Source organism: Mus caroli, unplaced genomic scaffold (genome assembly GCF_978045245.1).
Source record: "Mus caroli unplaced genomic scaffold, Mus_caroli_1 scaffold_14, whole genome shotgun sequence".
Lineage (NCBI taxonomy): Eukaryota > Metazoa > Chordata > Mammalia > Rodentia > Muridae > Mus > Mus caroli.
The window spans coordinates 89833908-89856635 of NW_028227269.1; the positions used below are offsets into that span (position 1 = coordinate 89833908).

The following is a 22728-nucleotide window of genomic DNA, read 5'->3' on the forward strand; positions in this document are numbered from 1 at the left end:
AAGTCATCAATAAATTCTTTTACTATATAGAGACTATCCATAAGTTCTGTGACTCTAGAGAACCCTGACTAATACAGAATTTGGTACCAGGAGTGGTTCTAGAGTAACAGAAGTACAAGGATGAATCTTTTAAAATACTGGAATTGGCTTGTTGAGCCACCAGCACTTTCAACTACTGAAACCTCTCCAGATTTTCTCCCTCCTGGGAGCTCAGAGAATTTTGAAGACCCATGGTTGAAACTATATTTCAAACTTAAAGAAGCTAATGCCCTTGATTTTCTTAATGAATTAGGTGATTCAGTGCACAAAGCTTTCTACAAGATGGGGAAAAAATCAGAAAATGATTTTACTGGCTGGCTGCTCTTAGTTTCTGGGGAAAAAATGATGAATGAAAGGAAGGAGTTGTGTGATAAAATCGAAAGGCTCCAGACACAAGTAAACGATCTAAAAGTTGCTAAGTGTGTCCTTGAAGAGAATCTTCTCTCTTGCAGCAATAGAGCTCAAGTTGCAGAAAATCAAACTGAAACCCTCATTATAAGGTTGGCTGAACTACAGCGAAAATTTAAGTCTCAGCCTCAGAATGTGTCGACAGTTAAAGTAAGAGCACTAATTGGCAAAGAATGGGATCCTATAACTTGGGACGGGGATGTGTGGGAAGACCATGTTGAAGCTGAGAATTTTGAATCTTCAGATTCTCAAGGGTTTGCCCCACCTGAGGAAGTAGTACCCTCAGCCCCACCCCTTGAAATAATGCCTTCCCCACATGAGGAAATTAATTTTGCAGAGTCTGATAAACCAGCAATGACTTTCACTACTGATGTTTCTCAAGGCCCACCAATAGTTTCTTCTAGACCTGTAACCAGACTCAAAGCAAAACAGGCTCCTAGAGGGGAGGTAGAAAGTGTAGTCCATGAGGAAATTCGCTACACTACTAAGGAGCTTAATGAGTTTGCTAATTCATTCAAACAGCAACCTGGTGAATATGTGTGGGAATGGATTTTAAGGGTGTGGGATAAGGGTGGAAGGAACATAAAACTAGAGCAGGCTGAGTTTATTGACATGGGCCCTCTGAGTAGAGATTCTAGGTTTAATACGGAAGCTCGCATGGTTAAAAAAGGTGTCAAAAGTTTATTTGAATGGTTGGCTGAGGTGTTTATCAAAAGATGGCCTACTGGAAATGACTTGGAGATGCCTGATATTCCATGGCTTAGTGTTGATGAAGGGATTTTAAGACTTAGGGAAATTGCAATGCTAGAGTGGATATATTATGTAAAGCCTAATTGTCCACAATGGGAAGGTCCAGAAGATATGCCCTTCACCAGCTCTATAAGACGCAAATTGGTGAGAGGGGCACCAGCACATTTGAAGGGTTTTGTTCTTTCCCTTTTCCTTGTGCCAGATCTTAGCATTGGAGATGCTTCTGCTCAATTAGATGAATTAAATTCACTGGGTTTAGTTGGATTCCGAGGTAACAAGGGCCAGGTGGCAGCATTGAATCGCCGGAGACAAGGTGATCCTAGTTATTATAATGGACAGCGTAGGCAAAAGAATGTTTATAATGACAGACCCAGTAACGGTCAGCACAGGAAAGGTGAAATTTATAATGGCATGACTCGCTTGGACCTTTGGTACTGGCTAGTCAATCATGGTGTTTCCAGGAATGAAATACATAAGAAGCCTACTGCATATTTGTTTGATTTGTATAAGCAAAAAAATTCTCAAACAAATGAAAGAAAGGCTACATTAGATCGTGGTAAACAGCAATCTCGGCCAGTGAATCAATTTCCAGACTTGAGCCAGTTTGCAGATCCGGAACCCCTTGAATGAAGGGGTGGCCAGGTTCCCCTGAGGAAGGATCCTGATAAGACACCCAAAGGTTTTGCTGTTACCCTTTCTCCAGTTCTTCCCCAGAGGGACCTACGGCCTTTTACAAGGGTAACTGTACACTGGGGAAAAGGAAATAATCAGACTTTTCGGGGTCTGCTGGATACTGGTTCTGAGTTGACACTGATCCCAGGAGATCCCAAGAAACATTGTGGCCCTCCAGTTAAAGTAGGGGCCTATGGAGGGCAGGTGATTAATGGAGTTTTGACTGATGTCCGACTCACAGTAGGTCCAGTAGGTCCCCGGACACATCCTGTGGTGATTTCCCCAGTTCCAGAATGTATAATTGGGATAGATATACTCAGAAACTGGCAGAATTCTCATATTGGTTCCCTGAACTGTAGAGTGAGGGCTATTATGGTTGGAAAGGCCAAATGGAAGCCTTTAGAGTTGCCTCTGCCAAAGAAAATAGTGAATCAAAAACAGTATCGTATTCCTGGAGGCATTGCAGAAATTACTGCCACTATCAAGGACTTGAAAGATGCAGGGGTGGTGGTTCCCACCACATCTCCGTTTAACTCTCCTATCTGGCCAGTGCAGAAAACAGATGGATCATGGAGAATGACAGTTGATTATCGAAAACTAAATCAGGTAGTAACTCCAATTGCAGCTGCTGTACCAGATGTAGTTTCGTTACTTGAGCAAATTAACACATCTCCTGGCACCTGGTATGCGGCTATTGATCTGGCAAATGCCTTCTTCTCAGTACCTGTCCATAAGAACCACCAGAAGCAATTTGCTTTCAGTTGGCAAGGCCAACAGTATACCTTCACAGTTTTGCCTCAAGGATATATTAACTCTCCTGCCCTGTGTCATAATTTAGTTAGAAGGGATCTTGATCGTTTGGATATTCCACAAAATATCACATTGGTGCACTATATTGATGACATTATGCTGATTGGACCAAGTGAGCGGGAAGTAGCAACCACTTTGAACTCATTGGTAACACATATGCGTATCAGAGGATGGGAAATAAATCCAACCAAAATTCAAGGACCATCTACCTCAGTGAAATTCTTAGGAGTCCAGTGGTGTGGGGCATGCAGAGATATTCCCTCTAAGGTGAAAGATAAGTTATTGCACCTGGCCCCTCCTACAACCAAGAAAGAAGCACAACGTTTAGTGGGTCTATTTGGATTCTGGAGACAACACATCCCTCACTTGGGTGTGTTACTTAGGCCTATTTACCAAGTGACTCGGAAAGCTGCTTGCTTTGTGTGGGGCCTGGAACAGGAGAAGGCCCTTCAACAGGTCCAGGCTGCTGTGCAGGCTGCTCTACCACTTGGACCATATGACCCAGCAGACCCGATGGTACTTGAGGTGTCTGTGGCTGATAGAGATGCTGTTTGGAGCCTCTGGCAGGCCCCTGTAGGTGAATCACAGAAAAGACCTTTGGGATTTTGGAGCAAAGCTCTACCATCATCTGCAGACAACTATTCTCCCTTTGAAAAACAGCTCTTGGCCTGCTATTGGGCCTTAGTGGAAACTGAACGTTTGACAATAGGACACCAAGTTACTATGCGACCTGAATTACCCATTATGAGCTGGGTACTATCAGACCCTGCAAGTCATAAAGTGGGACGCGCACAGCAGCAGTCTATTATCAAATGGAAGTGGTATATACGTGATCGGGCCAGAGCAGGTCCTGAAGGCACAAGCAAGTTACATGAAGAAGTTGCTCAAATGCCTATGGTTTCTACTCCTGTTACAATGCCATCTGCTGCCAAGTATGCGCCTATAGCCTCATGGGGTGTTCCCTATGATCAACTGACCGAAGAGGAAAAGACTAGGGCCTGGTTTACTGATGGCTCTGCACGTTATGCAGGCACCACCCAGAAGTGGACAGCTGCAGCATTACAACCCCTTTCTGGGACAACTCTGAAAGACACAGGTGAAGGAAAATCTTCACAGTGGGCAGAACTTCGGGCAGTACACATGGTATTACAGTTTGTTTGCAAGAAGAAATGGCCAGATGTACGATTATTCACTGACTCATGGGCTGTAGCCAATGGATTGGCTGGATGGTCAGGGACTTGGAAAGATCACAATTGGAAAATTGGTGAAAAAGACATCTGGGGAAGAAGGATGTGGATAGATCTCTCCAAATGGGCAAAGGATGTGAAGATATTTGTGTCCCATGTAAATGCTCACCAAAAGGTGACTTCAGCCGAGGAGGAGTTCAATAATCAAGTGGATAAGATGACCCGTTCTGTGGACAGTCAGCCTCTCTCCCCAGCCATCCCTGTCATTGCTCAATGGGCACATGAACAAAGTGGCCATGGTGGTCGAGATGGAGGTTATGCTTGGGCTCAGCAACATGGGCTTCCACTCACCAAGGCTGACCTGGCTACAGCTGCTGCTGATTGCCAGATCTGCCAACAGCAGAAACCAACACTGAGCCCCAGATATGGCACCATTCCTCGAGGTGACCAGCCAGCAACCTGGTGGCAGGTTGACTACATTGGACCACTTCCTTCATGGAAAGGACAGCGTTTTGTTCTTACTGGAGTAGATACTTATTCTGGTTATGGATTTGCCTTTCCTGCACGTAAGGCCTCTGCTAAAACCACCATTCATGGACTGACAGAATGCCTTATCTATCGTCATGGTATTCCACACAGTATTGCTTCTGACCAAGGAACTCATTTCACAGCCAGAGAAGTACGACAGTGGGCCCACGATCATGGAATTCACTGGTCTTACCACATTCCCCATCATCCTGAAGCAGCTGGCCTGATAGAAAGATGGAATGGCCTTTTGAAGACGCAGTTACAGCGCCAATTAGGTGGTAACAGCTTGGAAGGCTGGGGTAGAGTTCTTCAGAAGGCAGTATATGCTTTGAATCAGCGCTCGATATATGGTACAGTTTCACCCATAGCCAGGATTCATGGGTCCAGGAATCAAGGGGTGGAAAAGGGAATAGTTCCACTTACTATCACTCCTAATGACCCTCTAGGAAAATTTTTGCTTCCTGTCCCCATAACTCTAGGTTCTGCAGGCTTAGAAGTTTTAGCTCCAGAGAGGGGAGTGCTCCTACCAGGAGCTACAACAAACATTCCATTGAATTGGAAGCTCAGACTTCCCCCTGGTCATTTTGGGCTTCTAATGCCCTTAAACCAACAGGCTAAAAAAGGAATAACCGTGTTAGGAGGAGTGATAGATCCAGATTACCATGGGGAAATTGGATTACCTCTTCACAATGGAGGTAAGCAAGATTATGTCTGGAGTGTAGGAGATCCCTTAGGGCGTCTCCTAGTACTACCATGTCCTGTGATTAAAGTCAATGGGAAACTACAACAGCCTAATCCAAGCAGGATGACAAAGGACACAGACCCATCAGGAATGAAGGTATGGGTCAATCCTCCAGGAAAAGAGCCAAGACCTGCTGAGGTGCTGGCCGAAGGTGAAGGAAATACAGAATGGGTAGTAGAGGAAGGTAGTTATAAATACCAATTAAGGCCACGTAACCAGTTGCAAAAAAGAGGATTATAAAGTAATATGAATGCCCCATTGTAAATTTACAAATGCGTTTGCGATTGTACGAGGGATAGTTATATCATGTTAGGCGTATTCACAACCTTGTTATTGTTTCATGTGAACATGAGATATTATTTGTGTCAAGTTGACAAGGGGTGGATTGTAGTGGCTATTCGTGGTTGTCAACTTGACTATATTTGGAATGAACTACAATCCAGAATTGGAAGGCTCACCAGTGACCCTTATCTGGAGGCTTGGAGATCCTTATCTGGATCTTGGTATGGAGATCTTGAGACATAGTGGCTATGGATTCCAGAAGATTAAATCTCCGAGTTTAAGGAGATTTAATCTGGGCTACACCTTCCATCTGGGATTAAAGGTGTGGTGGAACACACCTTTAATCTGGGCTACACCTTCTGCTGGAGACAATATAAGGACACTGGAAGAAGGGAGTCTAGCTCTTGCTCCTTCGCCTGCTTGCCGTGTGAGACTGAGTAACTGCTAGATCCTTGAACTTCCATTCACAGCTGCGACTGAACCATTGTTGGGAATTGGGCTGCCGACTGTAAGTCATCAATAAATTCTTTTACTATATAGAGACTATCCATAAGTTCTGTGACTCTAGAGAACCCTGACTAATACAAAACTGATGTTCTGAGTAAAGATGGCTACTACATGTGACTTTATTCTGCCTCAATTTTAGGCTCCACTCACCCAGGCCCCACTACCTTTAGTGCAGTAAACTGGTGACATAAGTCTACTTAAGCACCCAGTGGAATAATACCTAGCCATTACAATATTTACAAGTTTGTAGTAATGAGGAAGTGCTCATGAGATAATCTTTATGTTTTCTCTAATATTTCATCTCTGGTTTTATGTACTTTATGATTTAAGAGATCGTTACAAATAAAATTCTTCCCTAACAGGGCTTTGAAGGAAGGAAATAAAGGATTTGGGTTTTGATAAGAGAATGATCCAAACTTGTATAGTATATAAGTCCCTAAGTGTATGAAGAAGTTGCGGGAAGGGAGGCAGGCCACGGGCTTTTAGCAAATACTCATCGGTTTATTGCCTGGATGAGGGAAGAAGCTCTATCTATTTTTCTAGGTAGAGGCAGGTGTGTGTGTGTGTGTGTGTGTGTGTGTGTGTGTGTGTGTGTGCATGAGCTCATGTGTGTGTGATGCCAGTTATTTGGGATCAACTTGAAATGGACACTTGAGCTTTATGACTGTCTCACTAATCCTTCATGCACAGCACATCCAACCACACTGAACCAGCAGTGCTGCATACAACTGCACACATCATTACACCTGCAAGGGCTGGCTGGCTTATTATCCATTCTTCCAAGAAATTTATTCAAACTGACAGCAATTTCCTTCCTTGAAAGGGTCATTTTGAAAGCTAGGCATGGTGGCATACACCTCTAACTCCAGCACCAGGAGGCTGAGGAAGAAGGAGTGATATACACTTGAGGTTTGTTGGAGTATATAGAATCAGCCAGCCAGGACTACAAGGAAAGGTCCTGTCTCAAGGGGTGGGTGGGGAGCACATTTTTGAGGCTGGGGAAGGTCTCTGTAACATGCTTGCCTTGCAAGCTCAAATATGAGTTCAAATCTCAGAACTCACACTATAAATACATATAATAAAATAAAAGATGAACGGAATGTAGGGACACACACACACATTTCCCATTTTGAAAAGGCCAGATAACTATGGTATGAATACACACCTATCCTGAGCTGTCCCAGAATATAATAAGCAGGAAGCACTCTTTGTCTATGTGCACTGCAGAGATGAACCTCTCCTTCAGTTGTGCTTTTGTAGACACAAAATTGGTTTATTTACTGGGGAGAGAGAGGGTCAGGGGAAGAACAACCTAAGTTTACCCTATGCATTTATTAATCATGGCTGTTTCCAATGAAGGATAAGGAGACCATTGTGCCTTCCTGTAAGAGACAGTGACTTCTTTGAAGCAGTTTCCCGACTCACAGGAGTCACAATGTGGCTGCTCCCTGTGAGACAGCCTCTCCACCCATGCAGTCCCTTGCTGGCCATCGCTGCGCCCAGGGACATCCCTTCTGCCTTGAGCTCCTCCCTACTCACTGGATGAAGACAAGTTCAGTCCTGTTCCTTTGGAGGGTGGCTTTCTGCCAAAACTGTTTATACTCTTGCCAAGAGATTCCCTTCTGTTGGAAACCTTGTCCCCAAAATAGTCCTCTTCATCTTCTGAGACAAAAGTTAAAATAAAAAGAGGGGGTGGGGGAAGAAAGGGCTTTTGTCTCTACTGAAGATTATTTTCTTATAATAAATTCCTCTTCAAAACCAAGTTATTTAAAGTTCTAGACGTTAGGAACTGAAGCATTAGACTCAATGTGCAATCTATTTATTTTAGTGCTGAGAACTGAATTCAGATTCCCATTCATGATAGACACACTACCCTAGGCCACATCTCCAGCCCTCAACATACACACACACACACACACACACACACACACACACACACACACACACCTCTTTTTTTTTTTTAAAGTGACTCAAGAACTCTTACATGAATTCACCTGAGAGAAAAACAAGACAAATTTGTCACAATGTACAGAGGGGATGTTTATCATGGCAATGTTTACATGACTGAAAAAGTATAAACAATTTCAACAACAGAAAAACTTTCTGTAAACTGCTAGACCCTTAAAATGGAATGCCATGTCACCCTCGAAACAGTATTCAATGCAAGCTTATTCACACGGAAGGAACCATCACAGGCTCTTGAGGGAAAAATCAAGACCCTACAATCTGAATTTGAATTGCTTGTGTTTTAATTATGTCTCAGGATCTTACTAAGCTATTTAACTTCAGGGGCATCTTTAATGTGTGTGTCTCAGTTTTCCATCCATGGATTTAAGAAAATATTAATTCCTACCTGATAGGCCAAGAGCATAACAGTTGGTGGCTGCTCTTCCATAACTAACAGAAGAATATTTTTCATTTAAAAAGTAACCATGTGTGTGAAAACATTAGGTAAGGTATGGTGTTTCATAACCCTTTGAAGGCAAATGTCTCATGGAGTAAAAGCAAGATTGAAACAACAACAACAACAACAAAACAAAAAACCCTCAAAACAACAATATGATAATGCTTACATTAAAAGACAAGAGGGTTCACTGAGTAATGTGTCTGCCACACAAGTGTGGGGACCTGAGTTCAGATTCTGAGAGCACAAAGTTTTGTAGCATGCGCCTGTAATGCAGATGCTCCTAAGGCAAGATGGGGGCAGCAGTTAGACTGTGGGCCTTACAGAGAGGAGACAGCTTTGCTACAGTCTGAGTTGAATAAGCCACAGTTAGTCTTTTTCCCAGTCAAAAGCAAGGAAACGCTAATATATTCTCAGATATGAATTTAACTATCACCCACAATTCCATTTGTTTAAAACAAGTCAGCATTTGGTTTAATTACTCTCCCACTAGCTACCTCAACATTGCTTTCGGTATGATATGATTTCAATGACTCTGCTAAACCAAGGCCATATTTAAAGACTGATTCCCAATCTTTATAAACTACAGGAGGATTTCTAAGGTCCAAGAGGTTTCTAATATCTTTACTGACACTATCTCAAGGGAAGCAGTGAATTCTTTCAAGGTTAAGATTATACAAGATTAAGTGACCCACTGGTGACCAAGCTGACGGCCTGTGGAGAGAGCGGGGAATTAACAGTCTCTGTATTTGGAACACAGTAGATATCTTGCCAGCCCCAGTTGTTAACCTAATTCATCAATGTAATTTCTGCCATCATGCAGAAAATCTATTTGCTGGAAGAGACATGAGCCAAGAGTCTCTGCAGTAGGTTTCTCAGCATGAACAGCCATAGTTATAGAAGAGAGCATCCTTAACCGGCCTCTGATCAGCACTAGACCCTGAAGTAGCCATATAGCAATCAGTGGTATGATAAGAGAGACACAGCATTTCTTAGAGATAGTAAAACTTAACCCCTTCATTTTGCTGAGAAGACTGTGGTTTGGTGGGTTGAAGAAAACTGCCCAGGGGCTAAAGAGATGGCTCAGCGGTTAAAAGTTCAGTTCCTGCCAGCTGCATGGCAGTGTACAACCGTATGTACCTCCAGCTCTGGGGGTTCTAATACCCTCTCCTGACTGCAGGTCCTGCACTCATGTGATGCATATATATCTGTGTAGGCACAACATGTATACACATAAAGTAAAAATAAGTAAATCTTAAAAAAAGGAGAAGACTGCCTCGCTTGTGAGATTAGACGTTATCTTGCTTTAAATTTGCATTAGTCGTTATTTCCTTAGTGCTTGTTCTATAAAATCTGATTAACATTCTCCATTTCAGACTTGGCAAGAGTTATGCTGACATAAACTTAGGGGTTCTGTCCAATTTGGGAGAAAGATGGAAATCAAACGAAGGCTGACATCGCTCATAAAGAAGTTTCTGGGTAGAATGTCACCCTATATCACCCCAAAGGTAGGAAGGTAAAAACACGAAAGAGTTACTCAAAATGAACTTCCCAAAAGAGCTTCTAACTTTACAGTCAGAAGTACAGTGAGATTATTCAAGTCCATGATAAAAGTGGGCCAGATGCGAATCTTTCTGCCTGTCCTAAGTTCTGTTCTGTTCAAGACTGAGGATGCTCTCATGCTGGTAAAGATACCTGGCCGGACATTTCCTGAAAGCAGGAAGCAAATGTATTAATGTACCACTCAGTGCTTAATTAACAGACCGTGCATCAATACTTGGTGTTTACCAAAGATCTTCCTCAAATGATGGGCATGACTTCCCTGCCACTTCTCTCTCTGCTTGGGAAGACTGGCTGACCAGGCATCGGATTTTGAAGTCTGTCGGGAATATTCCCCTTTCTAGCGAGTTGCTAATGTGCATCCTTACACAGCCAAGGACTGATCTTGAGTTCCAAACTTTAGCCTCTGTTTGACCATGGAACACTTTCCCATAATGATCCAATACTCAATTTCAATATCTTTTTGTCTTGTCCTCTAACAAAGAAACTTCAATCAATCTGGCTTCAATACTAGTTCCCTGGCTTAATTATGCACTTTCTTTTCTAAGTTTCTCCTACTGTCTTAGATAAAGCTCCATTTTCATGCCTTAACATCTTGCTATAGCTCATTGGACCAATTTAGTTGCCCAGGCACCAGCAGGAGTCTAAGATTCTGAATAAGCGGACCAGGCTTTGTGGCTTGAGAACTTCAGAGAGGTCACTGTAAGAGGTGATGTATAGAGTACAGGAGGGAAAGAACCTCCATCTTGATGGATTGAAGACATTTCTTATGCCCAGAAGCTACCAGGACTGGGACCTAGGTAGACCATTTCCCAGAAGAGTACGGGTGAGGCCCCAGCAGCAGTTGCCTGACTATATAGTGCCCATGCTCTGAATGGAGCCGGTGAACCATCAGAGCTGAATGCCCCATCTCCAAACAAGCCTCCCTCATGTGCTTACACACCCTCAGGCCCCCTCCTCTTTACCACGTGAAGATGAATGTGTGGCAGTAACAACCCAGGGCATCTCTAGATACCTGAGGTAAGCTTCCGGATGTTGATAAAGGTTTAGGGCTAATCGGTATACACTGGGAATATGAGGGATCTGAATCCTGACCTTACAGTGTTCAGTGGTATCAGTTTCATGGTTCCACAGAACCTCTACAGATTCAGTCTCCTGTGTTACCCAAAACTTACTTCTTCCCATGTTGGTTTTTGAACAATATTGACAACAACAAAATAACCAAACATCTCGTGTGTACAACAGACCATTTCTTTTTAAATGGATTTAGATTGCATAATTTGTTCATTTGTCAAACTGTTTTTTACCAAGTTCAGAAGAGACAATCTTATAGAAAGCGATTAATAAAAATAATAGGGACTAGACCAGTGACTCAGTGATTAAAGAGGGCTTTCTGCTCCTGCAGAGAACCTGTAGGTTACTGCTTAGTACACACACGACAGCGCACAACTGCAGTAACTCCAGTTTCAGGGGATCTGCTGCCTACTTTTGACTTCCGAGAGCATCAGACACACATGTGGTGTACAAACATACATGCAGGCAAAACACACATAAAGTAATAAATAAACCTTAAAAAAATGTAAACCTGTGAACATATCAAGACGGTACCTTAGACAAAGAATAAACCAATTTCTAACAATTCAATGGATTCATTAACAGGTAGAGGTTTGCGTATACTTCTAAATCCCTCCAAGTTTTTGACCAAGTGCGTTAAGATAACCTGAGAAAGCAGTTATAAACTATTTCCACATGGTTCATTTGCACAATACTCTTCCTGACTTGCTACCACATGCAGCGGATATATACAAGTGTCTCCTGGGTGAACGCAGGTCACAAGGGAAAGGCTACCTTAAAGGGGATTTATGCTAATGTCTGGCTGAGTTCTTGAGCCCAGTCTCTACTGCCAACTTTGAGCCATCCTGGGAATGTTCCTCAGTCCCCCATAAACTTCAGCATCAACTAATAATGTGGCCACTTTCAAGAGTTTTACTAAGGACTGTGAATTTAAGGATGGCTGCCATGGCCTGGCATGGTAGTTCATGCCTTTAATTTCAACACTCAGGAGGGCAGAGGCAGGTGGCTATCTATGAGTTCAAGGCTATCCTGGTCTACCTAGTGAGTTCCAGGACAGTCAGGGCCAAGTAGAGAGAGAGAGAAAAAAACCCTGTCTCAAAACACAAAACCAAAACCAAACAAATGAAAAAATAATGTGTGGCCCATGGTGCTGGGGAAATGGCATAGTTGGTAAAATACCAAGACAAGCATGAGACTCTGAGTTTGAATTTCTCGCATCCACATAAAATGTGATACTCCCTAAGTAATGGAGAGAACTGGTTCTGGCCCTCGCCTGAGCAGCAGAGTGGAGCTAGCCCTGGTGGCATGCGGGCATGTAAGCCAGTCTGAGGATGTGAGAGCTGGAGAGCTAGCCCTGCCCCTTGATGACTGTAGCGTTGGGTGAGTTAGCAGAGGCAATGCTGGAGAACATTCCTGGAGGAGAGGGTGTGGGAGAGCTGGGAAACTCAGCTGCTACACAGGCCCAGATCCATGGTTTTCAATTGTTCCATCTCAAAAAACAAACAACAACAAAAACAAAAAACAAAAAACAGGGCTCAGCAGTACATGCCTAAAGTCTCAGTATTGGAGACGCAGAGACAGGGAGATCCCTGGCTCTCAGGGGCCGGTCAGTCTAGTCAAATCAGTGAACTTCAAAGTTGATCTGTGACCTTATCTAAAAAAAGTTAGGTAGATGGGAGCTGGACAGATGGCTCAGTGGTTAGGAGTGCTTATTATTATTCTTGAGAACCCAGGATCAGTTCCCAGCATTCATATGCCTGTAAGGCCAGTTTTGGAGGAGGGAGCAAGGAAAAGAAGGGAGACGGAGACAGAGACAGAGAAAGAGTATCTAGCCTGGAGCCGGTAAATGTTATTGTAATAGGAAAGAAATGTATGTGTCTAATTACTTCAGAATTCTTGTGTAGGGGTGGGGTGGGGGTGTACCTTACACTTCTTGTTTGTTTGGTTGGTTTGGTTTGGTTTTTCAAGACAGGGTTTCTCTGTGTAGCCCTGGCTGTCCTGGAACTCACTTTGTAGACCAGGCTGGACTCTAACTCAGAAATCTGCCTGCCTCTGCCTCCCAAATGCTGGGATTAAAGGCGTGCGCCACCACCGCCCGGCCATAGTTTCAATTCTTAATGAGAGCAAGTCACAGGACCGTACTCATAGTCAGATGGACCCCATAGCATGGAAAGAGATAGAAAGAATCCCTGTCCCTTTTTGGTGTCTGTAGTGACAACTTTGGTTTCTTAAAAAAAAAAAAAAAAACACAGAAATAGAAATGCGCTTTCATTTTAATCCCAGGTGTGGGATGTGGGGCTGCTTCAGATTCTCCACAGCAGCTGACTATCACCCTCATGCAGGAGGGTGATTTTGCCAGTGGCATATAGTTTATGTGACTGTGTGCCATTTGGAACTCTGGGGACATTTCAGGGGGTGTATTAACGCTAGGGCACCGAGAGATGTGGTGGGTTGTTGGTTGGTTGCTTTTGGTCGAGGTTTGTTAAGTAGTCACATGTGAAGAAGAAACAAGAAAAACCAGAACCTAGATATCTTGACAGCGAAGATCAAACTGGCCCCAAGGGTTAGCAAGCAATGCCCCTGATTCGCAGGAAGTAGTATACCAATAATTTTGCCCCCTTTCCTTTCCCTCTGCTATCTAGTGTTGTGGGGTTGAAGGGATGGGAAAGGGGGGAGAATGATGGAGGAAAAACCCCCACAAGTAGCTATAGACCAGCTTCAGTGTACCAGGTGTGGTTGAGAAACTTCTTAGTGTTGTTGTTGGTTTGTTTGTTTGTTTGTTTTAACTTTTTACTGATTCTTTGTGAATTCACATTATACACCCCCATCCCGCTCATCTCCCTGTGCCCTCATATCTTCCCTTCCCTCTTGCAGCCTCCCCCCTAAAATAAAACACGCAACAAAAGTTTAACTATGAGCCTCTAATGTACCTATATACTTATTGACAAATAGACTATAGTTTGTCTATAAATGGCAAACTTAATAGATGATTTAGTTAGTGCTTTATAACATTAAAGAACTTTTTTTTTTTTAAAGGGAAACAAAAGTGAAAGTTTTAAGAGCTTTCCCCGCCACAGGACAGTGAATGGTGCAGTGCCCCTCCCCCCTCGTACTTCACTGGCTTAGAGACTTCCCATCTGGACCATTCACCCTTACACATGGCAGTCTCCTGGTACCTCGAGGATAATGGACGGCTAGGTGCGCTGTCTTGTCCAAAGTATGTTTGTGACTTTAAGGTTTCACTTGCATAAGTTCTTGTCCTGTTTTGTTAACAGTGGCTTCGTGGGTGTCAGTATCTGCTCATCTGAAGGACAGGCACTTGTGCTCTCCAGAATGCTTGCCATTTTTCAGATTTTTATTTTTTAATAATTATAGCACGATTTGGACCCGTGGGATCTTTCTCTTCCTTCCATTCTCCTCTCCTTTTCTTCTGTTTGATTAATAATAATATAATTTAAAAGGAGCTTTTTTCCGTATTTCCTCCATTTCTTCTTCCTTCTTTAAGAATTATGAGCTGGGTAGTGGTGGCACACACCTTTAATCCCAGCACTTGACAAAGAAACCCTGTCTCGAAAACAAACAAACAAACAAACAAACAAAGAATTGAAACTATGAAGTGCAAACAGAAATTTGATAAATGTTTGTACATTTTTTTTTCTTTTTTGGTTTTTCGAGACAGGGTTTCTCTGTGTAGCCCTGGCTGTCCTGGAACTCACTCTATAGACCAGGCTGGCTTCGAACTCAGAAATCCACCCGCTTCTGCCTCCCAAGTGCTGGGATTAAAGGCGTGCGTTTTGAGGTACATTTAATGTTTTTCCAGCACTTGAGACCCTGAGACCCATTGTGTGAGTGACCTTCCAGGGGATGGAAGAGAACAGACAGCCAGTCAACTGACTACAGGCTTCATGAGCAAGTCCCCAAGGGGACCAGCTGAACCTCTCCCACAATGGGATGCTCAAGCCCCGTCTAGAATGCTGATTTACAGCAGTGTGAGGTAAACAAATGATAGCCTCGGGGTCACTAGATTTTGAGGTATTCCGTGACAAAGTGTAAGTTGACATTCCCTAAAGCCTGAGTGCCCAGCTTTTCTGCCTATTCTCCACATTACTAGGTCCTTAGAACAAATTACTTTGTGCTTAGTTGAGTTGGCTTCTGCTCCTTGTCATGCAAGCTCCTCAGCAGCAGAGTCACACAGGTAGATGAGAAGATGCTTGCGGGGCCTATGGGTAGATAGGCATTCTCGTTGGAAGCCTCCAGACTTGTCTGGCTACCGGCAGAACCACTTCAAGCTTCATTACTCTTCTTAACTGATGCTCACACTTTCCACAAGGCAATAGAACGGCTCTATTATTATTTGAGCAATACAAAAGACACATCTGAAACTCTTAGTTTGAAAGTAATGAGTTTTGTTATTGTACCAGAGATTCTTTCTGGGAAAAGAAGTGAATATCTTTGGCCTGGGTGAACCTAAGCTGAAATGTGTGTGTGTGATATGAAAATACCACATATGTGGTAAACATTATGCAAGTATTTGGTATTATCCTCTTTTTTTCTTTAACTCTGTGAACTTTGGGGGAAAGATCTTGATGAGAGATCTTTTAGATTAGAGATTTAGCATTGTAGGGCCTTAAGTAAAGCCATAGAACAGAAGGGTTTGTGTTCAGTCTCAGCTCTGCTAAGAGCTTCCAGTATGCTCACCATAACATGGAACAGTTACTGTCTCTGGTCCATGCGGTTATTTGGAAGTAAATATGAAAGAACGTGCACAGACTTGCTTTCCTTCATTCACAGGGATCGAGCAATGTAGTTTCAGGTTACAAACGAGTTTCCCCTCATTATTTTGTTCAAATGAGTCAGACCCAGATGGGCAAATATAGTGTCTTAACAGAAAAGCAGAAAATTTAGAAAGCAGACTTATCTGGGAGAAAAAAAAAAGAGGGAGAGAGAGATAAGATAGTTATTTGAAAGTATTCTTGAATTAAACTTGTCTACAGCTATGGATCTGTGATAATAGGCTGTGTTATGTAACAAATCAAAGGCATTATGGCCTTTTGGAGTTTCTTAGAAATGATGAATATTCTGGAAGGAAGTGATGTCAGAGGAGAGCAGGAAGTGTAAGGGCACACCCATGGAACTTATGCACCCCGAAACAACAGGTGCCACGTAACGTACCCACGCCTGTCCTTAATGGTTTGGATGTACGCACTCCACCCACGTGCAATGTTGGAATCTAAGACCCAGTGTGACAGTTTTATGAGGTCTTATCTTTAAGACCTAAGTCAGTCACATGAGCTTGGCTCTCAGGTACAACACAGAGCTCTTACAGAAGGGTTTTGGGAAACTACTAGGCCCTTTTGCCCTCTGCTTGTTCTTTCTTGTCAGCCCCCAAAGAGCTCAGAGTGCTACGCTGGAGGTAGAGACTAGCATCCCCACAGATGCAGAACCTGTTGGCACCTTCATTTTGGACTTCGTGGCTCCAGAACTGTCCAATTGTTAATATTTTCTCCTCCTCCCCCTCTCCCTCCCCTCTGGAGTTACTCCCACCTTCCTGTACCGAGCCCAAAAAGGTGTTTCCAGGACCCCGTCCCTTCCTGACTGCAGCTTCTGTCACACTGTTATGAGACGACTACTAGGGTTAGGGGGTCCTCCTGGTACTGCACCAGAGCCTGGGCCTTGGCCTGAGCACTCCAAAGCCTACAGTCTCTTTGGCAGAAGTCTCTTTGGCAGAAGGTCGGGGAAACAGGTACATGGCTGTCCATGTAGTTCATGAGGATAAATTTGAGATCGTCTTCATTAAATGCTTGGTTCTCATTCAATTGTAAGCAGCTCAGATGTTACAGGCAATGACCTCGGTTACCCAGGCATCTATCCGTGAGTGTCCCTATATCCAGTGCTTTGGACTCCTTCGGTGTTGGCTTGGTTTAGTACCAGCATCAAAGTGTTGGGACACAGCATGTCCACATCTTTTAACCCTGACCTGCCAAGTGTTAATGTTAAAAGCACCAGTTTAACGTACTCTGGACTAATACTAACTCAACATCTGTCACTAGGAACACAGGGTGAGAGTGCTTTTGCTTCAGTTAAGAGATTCGGTTGAGTTCAGTTCAGGATTCCAGGGCATTGAAAGTAGCAGTGTATTCGAACTCAGTTTAAAGCACAGTAGTTGTATACATGATCCAAGTCACCGTGTTCTAAAATCAGTAACATTTTCTTCCTATAAGTATATAAATATTAAATCCCTTGACTTTTAAGGAACAAAGTGTAGAATATTTGGAAGGCACACACAGATACAGATATACATACATACAAATGATGAAAAACACTCAAATTTGTGATGATCAATATCACAGCTGAAGTGTGTCATATCCAAGCTGTACATTCCATATACAAATATCCAAAACTACACGTGTGGGGAGTATTCTGTGAGTGCAGTACTAAAGCCTGCTTGCTAGGCATGGTGGTAATGTTTCTATAACTCCATCATTTAGGAGATAGAAGCACCATGATAAGGCCAGCTTCAACTATGGGCCAAGTTCAAGGCCAGCCTGCACTACATGAGATCCTGTCTCAAAAATCAAAATGAAATACACCCTGAATGGGATTCTCACACACACACACACATCATTTAAAAAAACAAGCCATGCAAAGACAGAATAGACAGAAGGGGCTGTGGGCAGTGTCTGATTAGACTGCTAGCAGACACACAGGGTCCACTGAAGAGGGCGGAGAACACACTATTCAATTATCAATTCTGAGAAGTGTGTGCAGTGTTTGGCCTTCTCTGTCCTATGCAGGTCATAGGACAATCAACAGAGTAGGATCCTGGATAAAGGATGAGCGATGCTGGCGATGGGCTGGTTTAATGAAGGAGATTTGATTTCTGCTGATGTGGAAGGGCAGGCGCTTATGTAGACAAGGGCAGGATGTGCCATCAGGCTGCTGTTTTCAAGTCTAAAGCTTCTTGCCCAGCTATGACACTCTGTGCAATGTCGACTGACTACTGCCTTCTATTCTTTAAAACAGTAGCCTTGTGCTCTGTGCTTGGGCATTGGCTAGGGATCATCTTGAATCTCCTTTGCAGCTAAATAGGCAGCAGAGCAGTCGGTGGTATCTGCCACCTCACCTTTGCATGTGACAGAAGTCAAGGCCAAGCCTAGCTGAACATCTCCATGCTAGGCATTCTGTCCCAGGAGAAACCCCATTGATTCTGTTTAACCCTGAGACACCTACCTGGGACAGGCCCTATTATAACCATGTCCAGGGATGGGGACACTAAAGCACAGTGGTTCAGTGATCGGCCAAAATCACATAGGAGAGATAAGATCTGAGCCAAGAAAGAGTGACATTGCAGCTAGCCTCTGTAACCTCATATGCCTGGCCTTGCGGCTGCAACTTAGTGTCGCCCCGACTGCCCAACCTCAAGCAACTTACTTGTTTTCTTTCATGGGGGAGGATGAAGGGAGATGAGAGACGGGATCTAATAGGCCCTGAGCTGGCCTTGAACTCCCCGGATAGGTGAGGCTATGAAGACCTGCTGAGGAATGGGACTGCAGGTGTGCACCCCACTTCTGGCATCTCACTTGGTTTCTGAGTCTCAGTCTTCTACTTTTACAGAGAATAATATCTTTTACACGGCAATAATAACTTCTACACTGCAAAACTGGTATGAGGCCCAAGCAGGACATACAGACGCCATTTGTAAAATACCATATAAAAACAGAACAGGTTTTGTTTGTTTGTTTGTTTTCCTTTTTCTTTTAACTATAGATTTATTTTATGTGTAGTATGTTTTGGTTGCGTGTGTGGATATGCCCTACACACATACCTGGTGCCCACAGAAACTAGAAGAGGGTATCTGATCTCCTCGGACTAGAACTATGGGCAATGGCAAGCAGCAGTCAATGTCCTTAGCCACTGAGCCATCTTTCCAGTACCTCCTGCCCCCATTGAAACAAGGTCTCATTATGTAGCCCAGGCTAGATGTAAACGGGAGAGTCTCCTACCTTAGCCTCCAAGTGCTGAGAGCATAGGCGAGCATCCAAACAGGAAGCCGGATGCCTTTTCAGCTTGAGAATACGTTTCTAACCTTAATAATCAATACGAGATGATAAACCAGGATGTGATGGGGCATGGTGCATGCCTTTAATTCCAGAACTATGGAGACAGAGCCAAGTGGATCTCTGAGTTCCAGTCTAGCCTGGTCTACAAAGCGAGTCCCAGAATAGCCAGGGCTATACAGAGAAATCACGTCTTGAAAAAGAAAAACAAAACAAAACAAAACAAACAAAACAAAAAAAGATGTTCATTGTAATATATATTAAATATTGAGAACATTTCAATATATGGAGAAAATGATGTATCTATCCAGGAATGTATCATCAAAAAGGAAAAAGTAGTAATGTTATTTGGACAGGACTGTGACTTTGGTCCCGTGGTGGGGACATTAGAGCCATGGACAAAACCCACTGGAACTGCCAGCAAGGAAGAGACACTTCCCTTTGGGGAAGAGGAAGCGAGCAATAAAGGACTTATGGCTCTCTAGGGAAGGAGTTCCTAGTCTACAAAAGCAAAGTGCAGCCGCTCTAAATAAAAAAGCTTAACGCCTGTCTCCATTCCTCATACCTCCCAAAGCCAAGTGTAAGAGCGATGTCCACATTATATCACAAAAGCTCGATGGCATCAGGTGGCTAAACCCCCAGAATCTGGAAGGCAGACTTAGAAAGTCACCACTGGGAAAGTCACTGTGAACTCCAAACCTGCTCTTTAGAGGTTGGTAGCCCTGCAAGCAGAGTTAAGTCCTGATCTACAACTTGGTCATGGTACACATTGGCATGCTCGGCCAAGGAGATGTTAGAGAAGAGCCCATCTCAACCTCACTGTTATCACCCAGGAAATCAACAGAAATCAACAGTGACTTGCCAGCTTTGAGATGCCCTGCTCAACTAAACAGGGCTTGAGCCATAACCTCTGGCACAGCCCTGCGGACTGAGCAGCAGCTGTCTGAATCTGAGTGGTTTATGAGAGAGTAGAATAGGACACGAGAGAGCAGCAGATGCCCCTTAAGTATCCATTCGGAAGCGTTTGTCTACCAGCTCACAGCAAGACTCACCTTAACCAGCATGGGATACCCATCTGCACGTGTCGAGAACTGAAGCTAGCAACAGGTATCAAGTCATTCAGAGGGAGCCAGCCTAGTGAGGTAGGGCCAAAGTAGCACAGCTTTCTCGATACAGGAGGGTTCTTCCTGCGGAGACTAGAAGGCTCAGGTGCACCTAAGATTTTAATATAGATAGCAGCAGCATTGGCATGGTGCACCTAAGATAGCATAGCAGGCTACCACTGCTGAATTCTTAAGTGTTTCTAAAATATGAGCTCAGAATCTATAAGCAAGTGTCTTTACTGACCTCCTAGTCAAACAAGAACAGGGAACATGACCACGATGCCAATGCCCACGTTGCCAACCTCCGCCAAGCACATAGCTCTGCATATGTGCAGCTGACAAACTGATGGCAGATGGGCGTTTCCAGGATTGAATCAGCCGAGCAAATACCTCACATAGCTCTGTGAGGTACAGGAGACACTAGGAAGAGAATGGAGCCTTGTACTGTGCCAAGAACAGGCCGTGTGTGAGGAAAGCTTGTGTGGCTTAACCAAAGGGCCCCCACTTAGAAAATGATGCCTTGTAGGATGTGGTAACAGCTAGAGATAATGTGGACCAGTGCTTGGCTAGTGCCCAGCACAGAAGGGGCAGCTAATAAACACCACTTTCTGCAAATTATAACTAAAAGCACACACTGCCAGGAGTGGCTCTGAGTGAGTGGGAACAAGAAGATATAGATTATGAGCTCATGGCTTCTGTTGGAGACATACTGGGTCAAATGGCTTTTAGCCTGCTTATATGGAATGCTATTCTGAGAGGAGACATAGATGAGATGTGAGGGTGAGATGATATGTACTGAGCAAAGGTTGTAGAGGGAAAAAGGAGAAAAGGAAAACTGCAGCTCTCAGAAGAAACACACGCATTTCATTTCCAGACTAAAAACAATTTGAAGGTAAAGGCTCTAGCATTTCATTTTTATCTTTTTTCCATCTTTATGCTGTTTTTATTCATCATTATTATAATCTACAATATTGCCTGGCACCCAGAAAATATGTACTGGCTCAGGCTCTGGGCTCACTTGCAGGTGCGTCTGAGTAAACACTGGAGAAGGAAGCCATGGCGTGTTGGTGTGGGGACAAGCCTCACACTGTGGTACAGATAAGCAGAAGTGCCCTTTGCCCCAGTGCTTGAGTTACCACGCCACCAAAACCAACACACTGTAACAGGTCCATTCACAATGACACGAGGTCATGCCACAGGGAAGCCCCAGAGAGGCTTCAAATATCAACACGGGAAAAATCTGTCCCAGTTTGTCAGTGTCCCCTGTGAGCTGATGAGGTAACATGAACTTCTACAGTGCTCTGCCTCAACTCATCCTTTAGACCACGACCGGAGGCTTCACGGTCTACAGGGGAAGAAAAAAAATAGCTTAGGCAGCTTGTCTTTGGACGAGAAGTTTCTAATCAGCTTCTAACCCGTCCTCTTCATTGACTTGAGGTAGAACATTCAGAGAAAGGTGCTTAGAGATGCTCAGGACTGTACACGTGCATGTCCCAGCACCTCTGTGAGAAACAGGAGCCCTTGTGCTTCCCTTCAGTTCAGTCAGTCACCTGATGGGTGAACACTAACCTACTAACCTACTTCTATAAGCGCTCCATCAGTTTTATTCAGAGCAGTTTAACCCGTAGTAACTACTCCTTGTGTTAAATTGGTATTTTTCTATTTTTTTTTAAAAAGATTAATTTAGTCTCTCTGACTCTGTCCATCTCTGTCTCTGCCTCTGTCTCTGTCTCTCTGTCTCTGTCCATCTCTGTCTCTCTCTCTGTCTCTTTCTCTCTCTCTCACTGTGTGTGTGTGTGGTGTGTCTTCGAGAGTTTCTGTGTACCGTGATTGCAGATGCTCTTGGAGGCTGGAGGGTATTTTCATTCCCTGGAATTGGAGTGAGAGGTGGTTGTCAGCTTGGGTGCTGGGAGCCAAACTAGAGTCCTCTTCAAGAGTAGCAGATGGTCTTAGCTACTGAACAATCAATCTCTCAAGCCCCAAATTCCTATTTTTCTTACTGATATGATTAATCTGGAGTTTGCCAGTCCTTTCTTCTAGAGGCAACCGTCTGTCACTTGACTCATCTCTATTGTCAAGCCTGGGCTAGTTTAGCGACCATCCTGCCTTAGTTAACCTCCCAAGGGCTGGGATTACCTACCTATAGTGTCATGCCTAGCTTTTCTTTTGTGCAAACCTTTTATTAAAACACCAAGCACACGGAAAAGAACAGAAATCCTGTCTGTGTTTAAAGCTTGATGCATATTTTCAAAACCGTTTGTTTGGATTTGTTTGTAAACCGATCCAAAGCCAGAACACAGCCAGAACCCAAGGTGACTTCACTTTATGCCCCCATTCCTCCGACCAACCTCCCCTTCTCACAATCACTACCGTGACTACTAACACCGTATGTGCCATTTGAACATTTCTGTATTGTGTTCAAATGCACCAATGCGACAGTTTATCCCTTGGAATGTTTACCGATATTTGATATTTTCCGCATTTGGGCAGTTATAGCTGGTACCCCACTGCACACTCTTGTACATACCTGGGTACACACGAAGACACATTATTTGAGTATACTAAACAGGACTGTTCCATCATCTAGCACGCAAACTCACTGCAT

At 43.7% G+C, this 22728-nt stretch overlaps 1 protein-coding gene and 1 pseudogene across 3 annotated transcripts in view; both read right to left on the reverse strand.

Annotated features, from left to right (window-relative positions):
* The window catches only part of Ston2 (stonin 2), a 157280-nt gene that overhangs the window by 17813 nt on the left and 116739 nt on the right, over nucleotides 1-22728 (reverse strand). The window lies entirely within an intron of this gene.
* On the reverse strand, nucleotides 16579-16918 carry LOC110306876 (ragulator complex protein LAMTOR2-like; annotated as a pseudogene).